At 43.9% G+C, this 22608-nt stretch overlaps 1 protein-coding gene across 17 annotated transcripts in view; it reads right to left on the bottom strand.

Annotated features, from left to right (window-relative positions):
* Window positions 1-22608, bottom strand: part of FBRSL1 (fibrosin like 1) — a 505935-nt gene that overhangs the window by 302647 nt on the left and 180680 nt on the right. Inside the window, exon 1 of one of the 17 annotated variants that reach the window (XM_083874224.1) lies at window positions 19427-19870. The exons of the other annotated variants lie outside the window; for them this stretch is intronic. The gene's annotated coding sequence lies outside the window, so the exon portion shown is untranslated. Of the gene's footprint in view, window positions 1-19426; window positions 19871-22608 lie in introns of those variants that run through there. 17 annotated transcript variants of the gene reach the window in all.

The raw sequence follows: 22608 nt of genomic DNA, 5'->3' as shown, positions 1-22608 counted from the left end.
CTGCTCACAGAGCAAAGTGACCTTGAGGAGGCTCACTCATCCCAATGCCCAGCACTCATTTCCATGAAATCCCTGGGCAGGAAAACACACATATGGAGAGATAATAGAGGCAAAGCCTCCGTGTCAAAGAGCAGGTTGGACTCTTGCCATCAGGCCTGTGACAGCAATCCCTAATTCTCCAGGACATCTGCTTATCCAGCAGAACACAAGCTGCCTGTCCAGCAGCCAGGACAGCACAGGGGCTGGCAAACACAGCAGACTCAAGTTCTACCCCAGCTCTGACATCAGCCACATTCATCTCCACTATCACCCTCCCTCCCCTTTTTTTTCCCCTCCTAAATAGAAGGCAGTTCTACATAAAGTCATTATGTTCAGCTTGTGAGGCTGAGTTTATCTGAGACTGCCAAAAGCACTGTAATCTTCAGCACCAAGTATGATTACTCTGTCATCGTGCATCTCCACAGATAGCAGTGCTCAGGGTATCCTCAGAATGGGAAGAGGTCAAACCACTGATGTTAGGCCTGAGAGCTAAAGGACGAGCTGCAATATCAGTTTTTGCCAGAGGAAACTCATCCATGTTCTGATTTGTCAGGAGAAGGATTTATATCAACTTATAGCAGATAAGGAACATGGGAAATAAATACCTAAGTCAGAACTTACTAATGGGTATTATTTCTCAGATAGTAGCAAGTTAATGCTATATAGCTAGGCAACAAAGCCATCCCATCCTTGATAAAGGCATAAACACATTAAAGGAATAATCCCTGTGTGACATGAGGTTACTTGTGCATTCATAAAATTTTCACTGCTTCTGCCAGCATTGCCTTTTAAAAATCACTGCTCTGTCCCAGCTTGATCAAACCCTGCAGCCCATGATCTGCTTCTCCTTCAATATGCACAAACATGCAGAGAATCCCATTATAAATCCTTTTTTTAAAGGATACGCAGAAGTCTCTCATATCACAGACCAACCAGCAGCTTGACCTAATTTCAGTGGTTCCACATTATTTCCAGTATCAATTTATCTATCAGTTACACTCTGCCAGGAAACACCAGGGTCATACTTTGCTCCCCAAGCCCAGCTGCAGGGAAGGAAGAAATCTTTTTTCATTGGCTTAAGGATACTGAGAAAATCTGTAGAAGATCAAAACTAGAAATGCAAATTCTCATGATAAAATAGTTTAAGTTATTCTTTTTCAGAAAAGAATTAAGACCATAACTATCTCTCATTACAGAAATACATATTTAGCACAGTTAAGACCTTTTGAAGAGAGGAGGTATTTTCTAAACTCCTGTGCAACAAGACAATTCAAAAACTGATCATTTACAAGGTTTAGGTGCTCTCCTCTTTAGTTATTGCAAAATAACAAATTAATTCATTACTGGCATACACATTTTAAAATAAACACTCTCCTTCCTTAGAAGTTCAAGAAAGCCACACAGGAGTAATAAGCCAAGATTCACACATCAGGATCTGAGTTGTCAGAGCCCTGCTAACATCACTCACTGGTTCAATTACAGAGGGACACTCATGAAAAGAGAAGCCAAAACAAGTACTCATCATCACAACAGAAAGGATTACACAGAAGACCATTATTTTGAAGGATCTTTTTCTTCTCTAAGGATGATTCATAAAAAAAAAATAAAATAGAGAAAATAACATTTCATTGTCTGTATGTAAAACGGAGAGAAGGGAAAACGGGCTGTGGCTGAAAAATGTATTGCCATCTCCATCTGCAATCCTTTCACCTCCCTGAAAACGATGATATCTTGGGGCAGAAGAGAAACTTCTCTTGAGATTTCACAGCAGATGATTTTACAAGCTCCATGTTGCTTTATCAACCATTAGCAAATCACTTCAATGGGAAAATTTACCCCAATTTGTTCAAACTGCCTCATTTTAGGAAAACCCTGAATGGTAATGGTATACTGAACAGAAAATATAAGTGATCTAACATTGAATATGCCTCCCTCTTTCAATAAATAAGTTGCTAAAAAAACCCCACTGATGCCAGTTTGTAAGATTTAATGAATATGCAGAGTTGTAAATTAATAGACTGTGCCTCAGAGCTGCCTGTTTAGAATGCTGCTGTTATAATAAAATTAGGTAAGTATCCAGTGGAACCTCTGGACCCTGGGCTGGTGCCATCTAATTGAAGTTTACAACTTTACTGGAGATTCCTTGCATCTTATATATTTGCTCAGAGTTCAATAGCTGGTGGCCTTGGCTCTAACTTAATTACAAAGCAGGAAGGAAGATTGTGTCAGCATGATAACACTTGGCTAAACTGAAATGTCGGGTTTGGGCATATTTCACCTGTTCTCATCTTGATTTAAGTGGACTAATAGGTTGTCATCACACAGAACAAATGGGTCTTTGAAGTGAAGATACAGAATTAAAGGGCCAGGTCCTGCATGTCTTTGATCAGCAGTGAAAGGGAGTAGGTGGCATTGAGTGCCCACCAAGCAGCTGAAGATAAGGACAGACAATGTCGTGAATCACAACCAACAGACCCAGGAGGGCAACAAGCCTCAGTTTAAGCCTTGTGAACAACCATGTTTGAGGGTGAAGACATCCTGAAGGGGAAAAAACATCCTGTGTAAATGGAGTGAAAGCAAAAGGGGTAAAATGGCAAGTGAAAATGGTGATTCCAGCCACCTGCCCACAGTTAACCCTCTCCAGGACTGAAGGAGAACACATTTCACCTGGTACCTGTTGCAAGGGGCAGGAGGGAGAGGTGGGAGGGTCTCAGCAGGTTCTGAGGTGGTGCAAACCCACAGCTTTCACATGTACTTTTCCACAATGTAACAATTATCTGATTAAAAGAGTTGATTGGCAGATGCCAAGTAAAACACTTCAAAAAGATAAAAAAAAGCCACAAGAAAGCAAGACTGTATAACTTTCTAAAAGATAAGATGGAGCACGTTCACTATAAACAAACCCACCTCCACATCCCACATACACATGCACCGTGTGGCAGTCCATTAACACGCAGTGTTCTACTGATTAAAAAGAAAATTTAATACATCTGTCAGAACACAGAGACAGAATAAATATCCTTATCATTCCATTTACTGTAAATAATACTTAAGTGCAAGTCAAATATTAGCTATATTCAGCACAGCATCCTAACAAAACAGGCACTGCTAACATTATGGTCCCAAACTGTGTTACTTGTAATTAACATCTGACATATATCTGCTTTTGCAATCACCCATTACTGATTAAATGACAAGGCACAATGTCAGATGCATAATCTGATTGGTTAGTACTCAGTTACCAAGGTGTTACATTTGGAAATTGCCTGTGAATTGATTTCTTTTATTGAATTAATAAGTGTTATCATACTGTACAGAAGGCAAAATTGCTACTGAATGTGAGCGATAACATATAATTACAGAAAATCAAATCCTAATCTGCAGAGCCAAGCCAGGTGTCAACATTTTAATTGTAGCTGGGGAAGCGCAGTAACACCACAGAGCAGGGGGAGGATGGGAAGAGATCTCTCAAGTGTAGGAAGAAATATATTGCATAAAGAACCAACTTTAGTTAGGCATGATAGCAACCTCGAGGGATGCCAACCACTCGTGTGCAGAAAAATTAGACTTAATTTTTCATTTCTGACTATAATCCCACATGCTGGGACACCTGACTGTCATGCAGACCCCGATCTATCTGCTAATGTCTTAAAATTTGCATTTTTGGGAGAACGTTTCTGAAAGATTTTAGGAGATACAAGCGCAAAATATGGAAATCACACACTTCCACCATTCGTTCCGTAAAAACTAAGAAAACAACATCTCTTCTGTCCCCAGAAAGGTCAAGTCCCTTTGAGATCATACCACAATTTTCTGCTATGAATAAAACCACTGAGGTTTTATTAATTTTAGTAGCTTTGCACATTTTTTGAGTGAAAAATGCCTCTTCAGGCCATTTCCTAGTTGCTGTCCCTGTTAGTCTGCAAACACTGCACTAACGCAGGTACTGGCATAGAAATTGATGATGTTAAATTGGTGTAACCCTGTTCCTTGCATGGACACTCTCAAATTAGCTGGTTTCAATACATTTGATCTATCTCAGCCACTCCTAAACCAATTTGAGTGTTCATGCTAAGGGACTGCACCACTTTAACCACGTGTACTCAGAAAATGATGTTGCTGAATTGCTGCCATTTCTTTGGATTAAGGAGGTCTTGGAGAGCCCTGGCTTCCTCTGGGGAATGAGCCATTCCAGCCACCACAACCAGCTTGGCAGGCTGTGATTCTCACTCCTCACTGCATACCCAAACCCCCTGTCCAGGCACACTGTGCAGTTCCAGTCCCAAACATCTCCAGCCTTTCCTCCTCCTCTTTGCTGCCGCCTTCCCACCATTGGCACCTTCTGCCACTGCCACCCCCAGAGCTGTGCTGCTGTTTCTCCTGACAGCAAAACAGAGCTGTTCACAGCCAGGCACAAGCTGCCAGCTTTTCCTGCCCTGAATGTCTCTCCTTTTGGCAATCTGTGATCTCTGTCCTCTGGAAAAAGACCTGCCTAGGCACAAGATGGGGGAGCGCAGACAGGAAGCACCAGGGGCAAAAGACAAAGCTTGGTTCAAAGACCACACCACTCCCTTACTGCACCACGAGCCAGCTCTTAATTTGCAAAACATCTGTTCAAATCATCAGCTTTTTCCTTTGTTCAGGGATAAAGAGGATAGGTTAAGTCATCCTGTTGGCATACAGAGAGAGGAGTTAAACCCCATGCTGCTACCACCCAGCTGGCAAGGTATCTTGGCAGCAGGATGGCATATAAACATTGAACATGAAGCTCTTTCCAAATTATTTCCTTTTATGCTTCTGTGTTCAGGATAATAGTGAAAGTTTCATTCTTCACCTCGGCTTAGCTGCAAGGTGACCAAGCAAGTGTCTTCCCAGGGTAATTATACTGCTGGTCATGGCTTTGTGTCTCAAGAACCACGAGTGCATCTGGCACACACAGTTGTCCTGGGTGGTGAGGAAAAATAACAATCTAGGCAAGAGTATGCAGCATGATGGAAGTGAGGTGCCTGGGTAAGCAAAATTTTGGTACAAACAAGGTACCATTGCACAGAAAAGAGAGAGCTGCACCTCTCCAGCCTAAATACATCTTAATTTTGTACAGTCTTCCAGACACTAATAAAGTTGTTGGAAGAAAAAAAAAAAACTCCCAAACTAACAAACACTTATTACTGGAGCTGAAGTAACATATTTTTAAAAGAAAATTTCTACACCATGAGATGTGTAACTTGGCTCTGCGGTGATCGCTGTGGGGAAAATAACTGGTAGGAGTTGCTATATGCCTGAAGAATGTGAATTCTGGAGAGCAGGAGGAATCAGACTCACAGGAGAAGTTCTGAACTACTATAACGGGGAAAAAATCCAGCCATATAGAAGAGAAGACTTCTTTCAAATACTTTTTTTTTCCTGCAGTTCAAGGTAGTGCTGGGGAACAGGACTGCAAGAGAGTGAAAGCTTGTATCGATTGAGATGAACTGCACCAACCTGGAGGCCTTTTGCAGTGACGAACACCAGCATGACCTCCACGCAGGAGCTCCGGAAAAACGACAAGCAGCTAATTGGGTTTCCTTTCCAGTCACTCAATTTACAGCTACTTCCTGACCTCGGCTTTACAACGTTTGGAGCCTTGGTGGTTTAATGAGCTCGAATTCATGCTTTTCCACAAATGGAACCTGCCCAGGTACATTTCTGTATCTTCCCTAGGCTGTAGCCACCGCAGAGCAGCAGTTGCTTGCTGCTCCCCAGCCAACCCATTATTTTTTGGAAGAGCATGGAGAGGACGCTGCCTTCACTGCTCCTTCCCAGCAGCAGGCCTGGGAGGAACATGGGGAGGGATCAGACAGAGCAGCACCAGGCTGCCACAATCCAGAGGAACACCTCACCCTGGCCTGATGCACTTCTTCCACTCCAAGGAGACAGAGCCATAACAGCCCAGACGTGACAGTCCCATGGCAGCCTTAGGTGATGTGAGTTATAAACTATCCAATTCCCACTCCTCTCTTTGCCCCCAGCCATATGTTCCCACCTTCTCTCTTGCACCCGTACCTTTATGACTTAAGCGGTGAGACAATTCAGGAAATTAGCCCAAAAAAAAAAGGATTTATTTTTTTTTCTCATCACGTTAGCATTTGGCTGGTTGAGCTCTCTCCAGCAGTTATGAACACTTACACTGTTGGCTGAGGGAGAGGGAACGTGTGGCCAGAAGCACCAGGGAGGGAGCTGTGAGATGGGACCATGCTGGAAGCACAGCAAAGGGCAAGCTCTGCCTGCCCTGTTTGACAGGGATCTTCCAAAGTTTAAAGGAGGATGAGGCTGGAACCCAGCCTGGTTGACCAGAAGGTATGATGTCAAATAGACAATTAGCTGTGTTCTGCAATAATTGCTTCAAAATATTCTGTGGAATACCACAGTTGGAGCTACTCCAGATCTTGCTGTGCTGTGGGAGAGATTCCCAGGATGAATCTTCCTTCAATAATCTCCTGTATATTGCTGCAACTGACTTGGGCACCTACTTAATCTGTGACCTTACAGCTCCTCTCAAGCAGACTGTGACCCTCTCTAGACTTGTATTATCCATTACCAAATTTTCATTTTTATTAAACTCAGCAGAGACTTTCCCCCTTCTCCTCTAGGAAGCATGAATTCTCTTTTGTCATTTATTCCACAAATGATTTATACCAAGAGCCTGTCAACTATAGGAGGTACTTGCTTGTGCTTACTATATCTGCAAGTAGCTCTGTCCTTTCTGGGTCATTACTAATAAAGCACTTATCCCTCATACAAGCACAAATGCCTCCCTGTGCTCTCATAGGTATTTATCTGAGCACTTCAGAGTCCTCAGTGGATTTATCCTCACAGTGCTCTGGCGAGCTGGGCATTGATGTGATTTCTGTTACACAGATAAAGAACAGGGCTTGGAGACTGAATTCAGCTTTTTGCTGCTTCAAGGAGACTTAATCTCCTGAATCAGGATTCTGTAACCACTGATGATTCTTCCTTACTCCCCCCCGCTGCTTCCTCTTGGGACAGCAGGAAACTGCTCCTGGTTCATCCCACATTCTCTCCTTTACCAGGCGGCCCCACTCCAGCAGAGTATTGCTGCTCCAGCCTGCAGGAGAGAAGGCTTCAGCCTGGGGCCATTTCTTTACTGTTGAAGTGCTTATGAAAGAGAGCACCAAACCCCCAGCTCCCAGCCTGCATGACCCAAATCATCACCCTCCACCCTGGCTCCCCATTCACAGATGACTCATGAGATGAAGTCTCCCTGCTGCTCAGCACCATCACTCCGCAGCCAGCCAGATTTCACGAACAACAGTAAAACAAATATATTTGTCTTGCAACTACAGCGCCAAGACAAGCAAGGAGCAAAGCTGGGGGCCAACTGTAACACCACAGATTTTGGCAGCCAGCCCTCTTTCCAGCTCCTTAGATATATATTTTTGTCCCAAATTTCCACCTAGGTCTCCCTCTTTTCGGTATTTCTGGGCAGATCATAACACCCACCGAAGAGCAACAAACGCCTGCGTGGCTCAGAGCTTGCCCTTGATGAATTAAAGCATCTCCAAACTCTCTCCTCTCCCACTCCTTCCAGCACCACTTTATCACAGGCAAGGCCCAGAAACCTGTTGCTGCTGTGTTTCTCCTCTAAACCCCAAAGCCAACTGGCAAAGGAGAATTTAACCACACAGCTGCTGAACGCAGATAGATTAATACATGGTGGCCAAACAAAACATTGCTTTTAAAATGCAATTTGTGCTTGGCACCGGACACGTTGGGAAAATTCAGAGCAAGCTGCACTACAGACCAGCTCATAACCCTATGCAGAAAGTGCTTTGATGCCCCCAAGTTACAGCTGACGGCCTTAATGCATTTTGGAAAGAGGCAGTAGAGTAGAAAGATCCTGCACTAATCACGACTGATGTAAGAAAACTCATTTTTGCTTCTACTTGGTTGTAAAATTCTATGTGTGCACACACACCCCATTTCCCAAAATCTAAAATAAATCACAGCAAGATGGTGGAAAAAACCTGAGAAATTCTGGCAAGTTATAATTTTTAGCCTGAAAAGTCCTCCTTTATTGATCCAAAATATACCTTGCAGTTTTCTGGTGGCATGGGGGAAAGGAAGGTGTAACAAAAAGCTTTCACCTGTGATTATCTTGCCTGACCCTCATGCACCCTCCACCCTGCTGTACTGAGATGCAGCTGTGTTCATCTGCACAGGTATTTATGGTCAATCGCTTGCAGACAAAATGCATATTTCCCCACCACAATAAAAGTCAGTTCAAAGCAGGCTGCTCCCACTGAAGTCCATGGGGGATTTTTTTTTTTTTTTCCATCATCTTGAGCAGGAGTTGGGTTGGGCTCACTGAGATATTTTGCTCCAGGAAAATCCTCACTTGTTGATTAGGGCTCAGCAGGAATAAACACAAAGAATATTTTATTTTCATTGGTAACTCCCATTCCCCAAATAATTTGAAATTAATCCACCAATTTAATTTCAAGCTGCTTTTCTGCTGCGCTTGGTTGCTGAAGGAGAAAAGATTCTGGAGAAAGCAGCACAGGTGAATTACATTTGCTCAACATTTTCAGCACTAAATAATCTGCACATAACTCAGGCTCGCTCCAATGGTACACTGCACTGACCTGACATAAAATATAGCTCTGCTAAGCCAAAAAAGATAAAACAGGGATACCTTCATATTTAAAGGAGAAACACTGAAGGATTTCAGACTATAATGAGATACAGATGCCGACCACTGAATGAATCACTCTGCCCATAATTAAAGAGTCTTCTGATGTCTGGAAGACTCTTCCTGTCATGAAAACTCTTGGATGCCATTTCATCTCCATCCTAAGCCTGATTTCAGACTGAAAGAGGGGAATCCAAATGTTGATGTCACCCCAGACACCACTTATATTCTCCATTTCCCTTTTGAAGAACTTGGTATTAATTTCTGTCTATTCGGGTTTTATGTTTTTATAGGTCTTCAGGCACCCTTAGAGCTAGACGGGAGATATGAAAAATCAACAATGAACCAAGGAATTTCCAGGCACCATGCTTTAGCATTTCATGCAAACCAGCAGTATTTAAATCAGGGATCTCTCCCACTAACCCACAGTATAAAATCAGAAAATTCCTCTTCCGTGTACAAGAACGCAACAAAAACATTTTACAGTTTTGTTAATGTTTCAACTGTAACAATTCAAGGATCCCAGGCAAGTCAAAGTCACAAGAAGTTGGAGATTTATTACTATTATTATCCAGCTGAGATACCTGGGGGTAAAAATAAAAAGAAAGGAAAAAGCAGTGTCCAGGCACACAGCCTTTTCACGTGATGCCCAAAAGCTTGTGTCTTACCTGGTAATTTCCATGCCCAAAAAAGCCCCTTTTCTTGCCAATTAGGTTGGAATTCTCTATTTTAATTTACTTTCCATTACTACTCCCTAGGCATGAATAAATCTCTCAGCTTTTCTGCTATGAGGTAAAAGAATGATTTAAAAAATAAGAAATAAATCACTCTTATCTTGAGCTGAAATATCATCTGAGGGTGCTCTTGCAGCTGCAGCCTCCCCAGGGAAGCTGGTCCCCACACTGAACTAGCCCCTCATGCTGCAAATTTCCCCTGAAGTCTCTTCTGACAGCCTGTATCCTCCCTGAATGGTGGTGTTCAGAATTAAATGTACTGCACCCACCACCAGAACTGAATAAAGGGAACAAAATGCTTTGAGTATTTTATAGGAAACCATGTTTCCATTTCCTGATGATTTTTCCCCCCTACAAAAAGATGCCATTGCAGATCCCAGGGCATTTAGTGATCAAGCTCCTGTAAACCTCAAACCCTTCACTCACACTTTATTTTATCATTTCTGGTAGAAGAGGTACCTGACCACTTCTGGTATTTTACAGTTCATTTCCTCTTTGCCTAGCATTGCTAAACTGGAATCCACTTTTTTTTTTCAGACCTTTTCTATTATTTCAGATCCCCTGAATCCTAGTCCTGAACTTGGCTGTGCTTGTACCTGTCTTCACTTGGCATGAGCTGCAGAGTAACTGTGATCACTGGTGTGTCTTCCAAGTGTTAAAGGACATGGAGACTGCTGAGGGAGCTGCACCTCTTCCAGGGACTGCTGCCTTCTACATGCTTAGAAACAACTTCATCATCTTTATCATACTTCCCTGAAAAATATTCCCTAGGCATTACAGGCTTCCCAGCCCACAGCTCCTCCCTTCCTCCCTTTTTGAAAGATATCCCATTAAATTTTCTTTCCTGCAGTCTTCTCAAGCCTCATTTGTCCTCCACAGATTTTCAAAGATTATCACTAATGGCACTGAAATCACTTAAGCCAGTTTTCTAACTATCTGGAGCTGAATTCCTCCAGGCTCTGCTAAGCATTCAAACCTATTCTTTCCCTCTTTTCTGAGAGCATGCTGGCTGCAGCTGACCCTCTCAGGAAGAACAGAAGGAATAAAATAGTCATTTGGTACTTCTGCTTTCTCACTTCCATCTTCTGAGAGCTTTTCCTTTCCACTGAGCAGCAGACTAACTCATTCCCTGGCCCAGCTCTTGCTGCAAACACATTCACAGAAACCCCTCTGGCTGCCCTTTTTGTCTGTTGCCAATTGTGGTTCATTTGGACCCTGGCTTCTCAATTTTCTTTGCGTGTTCATGATAAAATTATTCTCCATAGTTCTACCTACTCTCCAATATTTTTATGTTGCTTTTGAGTTTCAGGTCATTAAAGACCCCATGATTTAGCTAAAGTAATCTCTTACTATGTTTCCCATCTGTCCTCTCCATTAAGGGAGTTCTACTTGTGCATTGAGTTTGCTTCTCTAAGAAACCTTTAACTCTCCCAAACTTCCTCTTCACTCAAAGCAGCTTGCCAAGACTGCAGCTCTGAGCTGACTGAAAACCACTTCCCTGAAAACCCATTGTCTTCCCCATGCTACTCTCCCTACTTTCCTTCTTAATAATCAGCAGTCTGGCAATCCAGAAATGTTTTTGTTTTAGAAAGGCTATTCTGCCCAGGTGGACTCATTCCCTAAATCTCCCAAGGACTGAATTCCAGTTACAGATCAGTTTGCATCTGTTCTGCTTTGGGCTCTGGAGATGAACAAGGGTGTACTTAAAGCACTTAGAAGAAATTTTCTTGCCAAAGTATCACAGCCAAACCTGTCCTGCTACAAAGCATCGCCCCAAAATAGAGGAACTGGCAAAGAATGAAGGGAGGGGGATTTAAAAAAAAAAAAAAAAAATCTCAGATTTTTCTGGAAGGACAGACAACACATCCTCCAAAGCATCTGAATCTTCAGCTCAGTGTCCTTAGAAAAGGCTGCAAAATCCGCCTTGCTGCTGGCAGAAGATATAATGAAGGATTTAAGTACAGGTTGTAAAATTCTATGTGCTGTCCTAGATAATTTATACCTTTCCAAATGATGCCTCTCCATTCCTCAGATACAGGAGATCACCCTGGAGGAGTCAGCCCTGACCCCAGTCCTTTCAACATCCTCTCTCTGCACAGGGGATACTTATATCCTCCAGCCGTGCTTCGCTCGCAGTAGCAGCCGAGAGGAAAGAGTGACTGAGACAGAAGAGCTCAGAAAGAACAAATATTTTTACAGCAGCTCCCTAATACTTCCAGCAGGATGGGAAGACGACAGCCATGTACAAGGGAGCCATTGAAACAGCACTGCTCCTAACATGTGCTTGGGAAGATATCTGTTATCTGGGGTTTGCCAGCTGGCTGCTGTGTGCACAGCATCACCCTGCCTTGAGCTCTGTTTGCTTTGCCGTTCCCACCAGCGCAGTCTTTGCCCTGCACAAAACCCCCTCCCGCCTGTCAGCTGGGATTAGCCAGCCCCAGGGAGCCCCTGCCAGCCAGGCTGGTCCCACAGGGAGCACAGATACCCCAAACAGTCCCCCAACAGATGAACTCTGTGCCCTGCACTGAGAAGGAAGCAAACTCTACCCAGGTCTGTGTTAATCCCACCGTCCTTCCCAACTACCACATCTATCAATGGCTGGCTTTTGCAAAGCACTGAGCATCCCTGGGAGGACCTGGGATCCATCTCCAGCTCCACCTCATTCTTCAGCCAAGGTGATTCTCCTGCTCCCATTCCTGAAGCCCAGTTATCACCCAGAAGAAATCTGCCTTGACCCTTGCAGAGAAGCAGGAGACATCAGCCACAGGATTAATGAAGTAAGTATGGTGCAGACAATGAATTACCCACAACCTGACCCATACTACCAGCTTAACTTCTGGCTGTTCCCCACTGGGCCATACAGCTTCTCTGAATGTTTTAAGCTTCATCTTAAAACAATTGAGGTCCTTGCTCCCATTAAAACCTTTGGCCAAACTCCACTCCTACGAACATCTCAACACTGTCAATTTGCCTGCTCATGCAAATTAGGACTATTACATTCCCTTACAGAAGCTGCATTTCTTCTATTAATTTGCTTTTATCCAACTATTTGCACCTCCACCAAACATCCTAAGCTGTCTGTATCAATATTTGAGTCGCTAGTTTATTTTTCTTTCTAGCTTGTTTCCATTTATGGTGTGCCTCTCCATTTAATATTAAATCGACAGTGACAGATCATCACCCTTTTTCTAAATTCACTAAATGGTTTAATAATATAATTTTGAGAAACAGATTTGCGGCTCGCACGCACACACCAAGGCAAAATAAAGATGACAGCGCATTTGAACAAGGCAGCAATAAAACAGTGATAGTAATAAAGAATAAAAATGCTATATCAGGTTGCCATGGGAACCAGCATTCAAGGACTCCAGGTAACGTTGTAAAACATGCCACTGAGCATAAAGCAGCTAAGCAGGTTAAGAGGTTATTTATTAGGCTGCGACGTGTTGTGCAGTGCCCTCTGGTGAGAGCGCAAGAGAGGCACAAACGAGGCACAAGATCCAAGTGTTTGTGCCCCAGGAGCATCAGCCAGGAGCTGCCAGGCTGGCAGCTGCCCAGCTGGGAAGGAATGGCCACAGGCAGGCAGCACAGGTCAGGCTGGTGCAGAGCTGCACAGGGGTGACACCAGGACACTCACCCACAGCTGCTTTAATCTGCCTCCTGTCCCAGCCACAGCGAGCACAGGGAGCCACTGAAGGCTCATGGAAACATCTCCACAGCTGGGATGTGCCAGCCTCTCCAAGGGCTGCTTTTCCTGCTCAGGGTAACATGATCAGCTAAAGCCACAGCAGGTATGATTAAAGCCAGCAAGCACAATCCTAGGGGCACAGCATGTTTTCTTAAGGACTGAAAGTGGAACTTGTTCCATGCCCAGAAATTTCACTAAAATTAGCCAGCAGTTCCCCACATGGAGGGGTTCCAAACGCAAGCACAGAGTCCCTGGAGCTCAGGGACATGCACCACTCCATGAGGAACACAGAGAAATGACTCAACGGGGTAAGGAGCCCATGTGCAAACAACAAAAAAACCAATTCAGTAATTCAATTCAACTCAAGGTAAAACCAGCCTGAAGTGTCCCATCCTACACAAGACAAAAATACATCGATACCCATCAAACACAAGATGTTCTGGAGCATCTTGACAAGGTAGAACACCAAACACACAACAGAGGATGCTGCAATGCCTTTTGAGTGCAGTGTCCTCCTCTGCACTCTCCCCATGACTGTCCAGGCTCACAGGGACATGTGGCTGATGGCCACGACTGCCAACAGCAGACATTGAGCCTATTTCCAGGTACCACTAGTTAACATAAAGCATTTATCTAGGGGAGCAGAATAGACTGCTTATAAATATCACAGCACAGGGTTTTCTTTTTTCCCACAGGCCTTTCTGTGGGGAAATCAATACAAAATCTAGTTAAATGATTTTGAATAAACACTGCTAACATTTTGTATAGATTGGCTCCTCCAAAACTGAATCAGAGCTAACGCCATCCTGATCCATCATCCTTCCTGCTACACCTAAAATAATGGAAATCGTAACAGAGAGAGGACAATTTTTCAGCCTGCCAAAACCTGCTAAACATAAAGCATGGCTGGATTAGCTTTTTCTATTAGCAAAGCCTACTTAGCCTAATATTCTGCAGTGCTTTCCATGCAGCTTTCCTGTTGGGATGAGGGTCAGTGCTTGTCCAGCCTGCCAGCACTACTCAGCCAAGAGCCAGCTCCCAAACCCAGCACAGTCTGTGGCCAGCAGCAGATCTGGATTTGTCTTTAGACTGCATAAATACAGCTGGGAGATGGAGGGGGGCTGGAACATGAAACCCATCTCTCCTTGTTTTCCCCTGCACCGTTAAAGCTGTCAATTCAATTCTCCTCCCACTAAGTGGCACCAATGCACCGCAAACCACAACGAAAACATCTGTACAGACAGCTTATAAATAAATATTCCCCTGTCTTCCGGAGCCTGGCCCGCAGCAGGGGAAATCAAACAGGCAGGAGCTGCGTGCGGGAAGGGGTGGCAGGGCTGCCGTGGGCCAGCTCTGCCACAGCCTCCAGGTATGGCTCTCCTCCCTCATAAAACCTTTAATTACCTTTCCAAGAAGGAAATGCAGCTTACAGGGAAACAAGGAAAGATAAAAAGTCCAAGAGGTAACGCTGTGTTGGTTGCACACCCAATAGCTGCTCTCCCTTTGAGAAGAAAAGCGGAGCAGGGACAGCAGCAGACACTGAAAGCCATGGAGCTTTGAGCCAAGCCCAATCCACAGTCCCTGCAGTTGAACTGCATATAATCCACACCACAAATCACACCCTGAATGCCAGGCACTGCAGTTTTTCTTCCAGACAGCCCTTGTGAGGCCCTTTTGTTCAGGAGAGCTGTAAGGACTGCCCTGAGCTCCTGGCTGAATCACCCAAGGCATGGCCCAGCAAAGCCCAACATTTGTGTTACTGGAGAGCAGGTATGTGGGGCAGAAACAGCTTTGCTGTAAATCAAATCTACTGTAAAAAACCAACTTACTGTAGCTGGGAAAAGGGAATGAAATAACAAGCCCCATTTCTGTTAACGATCAGGCAAGAACAGAAACCAACAGGGGAAAATGTCCAGCAAATATCTTTTCACCAGTGCTCTTGAGAGAAGTGGCCATAAGCCAAAAATACCAATAGTACAAATGCCAACAATGAGCAGCTTGGGACATCACAGTTTCCCTTGTCATGGCCTCTCCTTTGGAAGAGTGATGCCCATGGTCCCTCCAAGGTGTGGAAACAAAGTTGTGTGTTGAGCAAAGAGCTGAGCAGTGCCTGGACAGGAGGAGCAGGACCCAGCAGCAATGGATGATTGGTCTTAGTGGTTTCACCACCATCTGCCTCACATTTGCTCCAGCAGAAAGCTGCTAGAAGACAGAAGCTCTGTAACACATTCCCATGCAGGCCAGCCTGGCCAGACACAGAGAGCCCAGTGCTGGAAGCTGACAGACATTGACTCCTCCAGCCCAAGAGAACTGCCTGTGGCTGGCGGCCACCACACTCCAGACCAGACATACCAATCTGCCCTCCTAAATTAGCAATATGCAAAGCCACAGAGGAATAACTTGCCTTCATCTACAGCAGAGCTGAACAGCCACAATCACCACCTTCTTATACAGCAAGTCTGAGCAGTTATCCCCAAGGGGAGGAAGATATCCCTAAGGCGAGGAAAAAAGACTTCACAGGCACCTTCTGAGTTTGTTTTTAAAACAACACTCACAGATGTAGTACTGACATTAAACCTCCTATGCACTGAAACCAAACAGGGAATAAAAGAACGCTCCTTGGTCTTGAAGCATTCCAAATACCCTACACTGAGCACTGGAGTATCCAGTCACTGGCCAGGGATGTTGACTTGCTTCTTTATGCTCCCTCCACCTTTCCCCCCATGCAATATCCAACAGCTGATTATTCTGTTGTTTGCAGTAGACTGAAGTAATTAAGCTTAACCCTAGTCCTGTGGGAGTCCCAGAGAAGGTTAGTGATCCACAGGCATGACACGCTGTTATTTATAGCTGATTAAGTTCTATTTATCTACATTTAAATGTTGCAGGAGATGGGAAGAGATCCCAAAACACATCTGTGTCTTATTAGAAACACCAGCTGTGTGTGGTAGCTTAAAGTTTGCCTTTCTTGAGAGGTTATAAGGAAAAGAAAAACCAACCCTGAATAACTCAAATTCTTCACTGTAGCTAAATAAATTGGTGTGGTTTAGTCATAATCTTCAAGATATAAGCCTGCCATCCCATGCAAGTGACCTGCTCCTGGGGTCAAACTCGACCCCTAAATTAGTCAGGCCACTTTGAAGCTGTTCTGAGCACTGTAATTGCATTTAGTTTTTACTGTAAGACTGTTATGTCTTAAGAGACATGAGGAAAGGTGAGCAGCAGGTCACAAACCAGATCTTTAGAGGCGTAACTTCTGAGCCTCTATGCATTTCATAACAGCACTGTGGTTTCACTAGTTAGACCCTCTTCATGTATATGCTCTATTTTCACACACAGATACACACAGTGGAAGACAAGTAAACTGAGGGGATGCAGTTCTGTCACCACCCTTTCCTCCAGACACATGTGGTGCTAGGGCCCATAGCAACCACTGAGACTTGTACTAAAACCTTTGTGCAAATGAGTTACTGCCTTTTTGGTGGTAGGATATACAAAGAGTTTCAAGGATATTATCATTGTAACTCAGAGTCAGGCTCTAGAGGAAGGGACACCACTGTCTTGTCACTATTTTCACCAAATCACAGAGTTTACCTCCTAATTGCCACAGCAGAATGTGCTGAAGGAAGCAGTAAGTTGAGATCTTCTTCTGTAAAAAGTCCTAGCTGAAACAACCAGATAGCAACAGGGAGATAGAGCAGAAACATCTAGCTCTTGTGGCTGCAGAACTGTAACTCTCCCTAAGACGCTTCTTAAGAACCAGCAGAATGATATAATCTTTGCCTTTTCCCACTGCAAACCATTTGTGAGCATCAAGACCTTTGTTGGTAAGTTCCACCCCAGAAAAGCTGGCTGAGTTTCAATTTTAGCATCACCTGAAATGGAGCTGAGATTCAAAATGAAACTTTAAGGTAAAAAGCAAAACCTCTGAGCTTTGCAAAGAATGCTTTGAAATGCCTCACCTTGGCTTTGACACCTTCTTCTCACACAGGAATCAGTGAGATTGTGCCCACAGGAGCTCTGTGAAACTGTGCCTCTTGCAGGGAAGACCCACAAGGGCTACTTTCACCCAAGCCACTGACTGCAGCCTTCTGATGGATGATTAACTGGCTGTCAATCACCCCACCACAGACCAAGCTGCAGCTCACTTGGGCTTCCTCTGCAATCCTCTCACCCACAGCTTGACCTGGGGGGAAAAAGCTACCCTGCTTTCCCTGTGAAAGTCCTCTCCAAGCTCCTGGGACCATCCCCATCCTGTGCAGAGCCCGGGGACTGCTGGCTTTCACCAGTCCCAGCTCACATCTACTGGAGGGATGCAGCCGTGGTCTGATGTTAACAGAGCGTTAAACCTCAAATTAGAGCATGGCTGGAGCGAGCCTGGGATATTTCCAGTTTCCCCTAGGAAGGCAGTTCTGCCAGCCCTTTGTTTTCTAGTGAGGCATGTGACAATTTGGCACCATCTTCTAAGTTCTGAAATTTGCTGGAACAAAAGAAATATTGAGCTTTCATTAAGAGGAAAAAACAAAGTGTACAGTCTCAAGTCATAAACACAGACTTGCAAATACAGCCCATGAGTGCCTGAATACAATTAAGAAGACTCCAAACCAGTGCTCATTAAGTATCTCGGTTGCTGGATAGCTTATTTTGTTCATTCTTACCATTTGATTAGATTTGATAACTCAAATAGTTTGGAGTTGTTATTTCTGCTGTGGTTTATCTGTTGCTAAATTCCTCTTCCACAGGCCTCCTTTACAACCCTAAGGAATTCAGGTGGTAACTGCAGTGATATTTTAAAACCGACAGAGAACTATCAATCCCTTAACTTTCACTTACTGGTGGCTTTTAGATGACATTTTTCATCAGTGCAGACAGGCATACATTCAGTAAGTCAACCACCAGAAAAGCTTCTCCCATATTATGGAAAAATAGATGCACTTTAGCTTAAAAACAAAGGAAAAAACCCAACAAAAACAAAGCCAACAATGAAGCAAAGTCTGGTTATTCCAGAGTACAGTTTCCCCTGGTACTTTGTGTTGCAATTATTGACATATCCCCAGATAGTCAAACTTATGTGGTCCAAAGTTTTGTTGTGGACTTTGTAGAACACGTTGTGCCTGAGCCAACTGGAGCAGACTTTGTTAACAGGCTGACCAGTGGAACAGGGGACACACCAGATTTGCTACTAAAGGGGAAAAAAAAGAAATCACTGAGCTACACAAAACCACAACAAAATGCAAAACCAAATTCATGCACACTACAAGAAGCAAGCTTGAGTTGCAACCACCCTGACATCTCAAGACTCTTTGGTTGGATCAACAGCAAAAGCAACCAAGGAAAGGAAGCACCAACACCTTCTACTTCTCTATAACTTCAGCTATAGTTGAATACAGCTCCTGGCAGAACCACAACTCACAGCCACAGGACAAGAGTATCTTCGGGTATGCACAACAGCAGCAGTATTTCTTCCTCGTGCTTTTTTCATAATGTTTTAGCTTTATCCTTTGGCTGGACAGGCTAAAAACACACGAGTAGAGATGGAATGCCTGGATGCACTGCTTTACTATTAGTCCTAATAAGCATGAGCAGAAATCTGAAGGCAAACACTACAAAGGGTTTCCACCACAAAAATTCAACCTCAATTTCCATTTTCTAACCATAGTCCTACAACTTCAGAATTTTCTTTGTTGTACTTATGAGTTCCTCTGCTACCTCCTTTCAAATTATATTTACGCAAAAACCAAACCAATCTGAATTATTCTGGAAAAATAAGCAGCATATGCTTTCAGATGTGCAAGAGCTGCTGAGTGCCTTATTTATTAGAAGGAAATCAGAACCAAAATACAGCCATACTGCCATACCATATAAATCACCTTCAATAAGAACTAGACAAAAACACCACATTGGTTTCTGTACCCCTGTTTCTGTCCCATTCATTGCATGCAGACAGGATGAGTTCAACTGGAGGCTTGTTACTAGTCTCTATTTAAAAAAAAAAAACAAATACAAAAACACAACCCCCAAGAGATAATGCAGTCAAAAACAGTATGAAGAACACAAACGTGCTGCCACAAACACAGCGTAGATTTTTAAGGGCTGGTGTTTTACATTGCCATTCAATGAATCCTATCAGATTGTTACAGGAACTTTGGGGAAGTACCCAGGAGAAAGCTCCCAAACCTGCTGTGCCACCCCAGCCTTTTGTATTCTCCCAGCTTGTGAAACTGTGCACAGCCCAGAGTCTGAAATGGGATCGGATGGGAAGAGGTGCAGCAGTACCTTGTTCTCCTCCTCTGCCTCAGCATTCACCTCCACTCCTCAGCACAGGTCCCCTCCTCTACATGTACCAGAAGTGCTCAGAAGAGGCTGCATGGCTCAAAATAATGAGGATCTAAAACAACAGCTTAAGCACTTAAACAAAAACACGAAAGAAAAGAAGTGGGGGGGACAAAAAAAAAAAAAAAAAAAAAGTAGTGGAATAAATCCAAGTGTAGCTCTTGAAGCTCAGAGCCCCTGGCAAGTGCCAGCAGTTTCAAAAGAGCTGTAATCTGTAAACTGTTATCAAGGTTTATCGCACTCCAGTTCTTATCTAAACCAAACAATCTCTAGAACAGCAGCTGATAAGGCATCCTGACAAGGTAATTTCAGCAATTTAAATCCACTGCTACAGCCATCATATGCCGAGAATATTTTAACACCCTTTCCAGTTTAACCTCTAATCTCTCTTCCTCTGTTCTTTCCAAACACAAGGGCAGTTTTTCTCTCCTGCAGCCAGGCACACTTCCTGCCATGCTTGGTGCTGCAGGCAGGTGCCCTTTGAGCTCTCCCCTCCGGTGTGCACAGCCCAGACACCAACGCCAGCTTGCCTAATCAAAAGGATCATTATTTTCCTTCTGAATTCAAGTGGCCATTTTCCCCAGCTTGACGAAAGTCCATCCTTAAGAGCAGTGGCTACATCTGTCTCAAGCTGCTGTGTGGGTGAGGAGAGGGAAATCAAAGGCAGCAAACACGAGGCAGGATCAGCCCTGGCATGACTGGTGTAACACAGTAGAAATATGTTCTTTGTAGTCCCGTGGGATTTTCACCTAGAACATCTCATCCACATGCCACAAGGCAGGATTAGCTCAATGGCTCATCTTCCAAAATCATTCACTGGCCAGAACATCCAGTGTCTCTTTCTACAGTTTTTCTTGGAACAGACTTTTGACATCAGGCTAGACTTTGATATATGGGACATCTGAAAACACTTACTCATGCTAAATGTAGCTGGCAAATGACATACAAAACCAAAACCAGCTACCTCTACTGGACAGAAGCATCAGTCCATCTGATGCAATTTCCTCTGGTCACTAGAAACTGCCTTGACACAATTCCTAATAATTTCTCTCTTTATGCTGGAGCAGAGAAGTGATATTAAGCTACTGAGACACTGCTCTGACTCCAGTGCTAAGCAGCAACTTGCCTGAATCAAATAGTATTTATGTACACAGCACAGGGCAGAGCAGCTTTAGAACCAAAGGAGTTTACCCTGGGATTTCCACAGCTCCCACGAGGCTGGGGAGCAGAGCTCAGCTCTTGTGCAATGGCCCTGGGCACACCCAGCACCTGCAAGTGCAGCAGAGAGAGCAGCAGAGCCACCAAAGTCACCCAAGTGACCAGAGGAGAGCTCCTGGAGGAGCCTGTGGCCAGGTCCCTTCTGTGGTGCCACCACTGAGTGTGCCAGAGGAGTTGTCTTCATATGAACAGGAAGTGAACGGTGCAAACTAGAGAAATTGCTCAGTTCCCTCAGGTTAAGCTTCCCAAATCAGGAAAGGGAATTCAAAATTTCTTGAATATACGCACACCAGGGGAAAAAAACCCCAACCAGATGCTGCAAATCCCAAGAAATCCCTTCACTAAAGATGGAAAATTCTTTTAAAACCTATTTCAAAACCTTTCTTCAATCAAAAAATAATGAATCAAGAGACAAACCAGATGCAAACACCCATTTTCCTCTATAAATCAGCGTCTGACACGTGAAATGAAAACTAATTTGTTTAGACTACAAGACTTAAATGTGGTTAAAGAAATAATAGAATGTCTTCAGCTTTAATCAGAAAAAAATATATCCCAAGTTCCAGAAAAATTACTCAGCACAGGTAGGACCAGAACTATAAATATACCATGGTAGCCTTCACTAGGCCAAAGAGAGATGAGTTACTTCCTTTCTCTTACACTGTGAAAACTAATAATTTTTTTCATCCCTGCATACCTCTGACTGGGAAAGCATTGGGTCTCTGACATCAAGGAAACTCACCAGTGGTGGTGTGATTCACCAGGTATGAAAATCTGGGTGTATATGAATATTGCTCTAAAGGAGGTGACATCAAGATCTGGACAGCATGAGTGTTTACCACAGAGGAAAAAAAGTGATCATCTAGGCATAAAAGACATGCAGTTTGTATCAAAACACACATCATCTCTGTGTTCCTCCTGCAAGGCTCTTCTGGGAGGTTATTTGGGCTGGATATTGTGTTCTAATGGGTTCCTATGGTATAGTATTTGCAAGGGCTGTGCATTACCCTGGGTCCAACTGCTCTGCTCTAAGGAGAAACCAACATCCCAGTTCAACCTGTTTCTTCAACCAACCTGAGTGCACAGCGACCTCGCTTGTGAAAGCACAGTTATGATGCAGCCACTCAGCATTTAAAACATCCAATCCAACCCACCATAAACTGTCACTTCAGGCATTTATGGCAGATAGTAAACACATGCTTATCAGGGAACTGCACCCTGCAAGCTCAGCCAATGGAGCAATATTTCTTATCAAATCAATGGCTTATCAGGGAACTTAACAAAAATAAAGGTTACACCATACGGTCTCCTCCTTTTTACCTGTGCTCCATCAAGATGTACAACTCTAATTAAAGCTACATTGCTCAGACTTTGTAGATTTGCTTCCTCCTTGCCTGCCCTTGAAAGCAAAAGCCTGCCTTTAAAGCAGAGCATATGGAAACAATTCCCTCCCCAGCTGTGCTGAGCTGGACAAACAGAGCATCGACCCCAGCCCCGAGCTGTGCCCACCTGTGCAGGTCGATGGCCCATCCTGCCTGTCCCCTGTGTGCTGCCTCCTGCAGCCCAGTGACAACACCAAGGTCAGGAGCCATCAGGATTGAGCCTGGTGTGTCTGCACAGCCACTGGAACCATGGGGAGACCATTGCTGCTGATGGTGATTTGGTTAACTGAATTAACAAACGAAAGCAAACACCGTGTAACAAAATGGAAAATAACCCAGATTCCCTTTTACTGAGAGTTGTCTAAAAATGTGAGGCCACATTGCATTAACAAGGACATTTCTGAACCAAGCAAAAGTGAGCATTTTTGTTTGACTAATTCCTTCAAGAAGCCACACTTCTCCACACAAAATTAATTATTCCTCCTTCTGTGGTTGTTCTGTCCCACACCACAGCCTTACTCTCTT

This window comes from Zosterops lateralis (assembly GCF_965231275.1).
Source record: "Zosterops lateralis genome assembly, chromosome: 17".
Taxonomy (NCBI): Eukaryota; Metazoa; Chordata; class Aves; order Passeriformes; family Zosteropidae; genus Zosterops; species Zosterops lateralis.
Note: the sequence above shows the minus strand (reverse complement) of the source record. Positions and strands in the feature narration are given on the sequence as shown.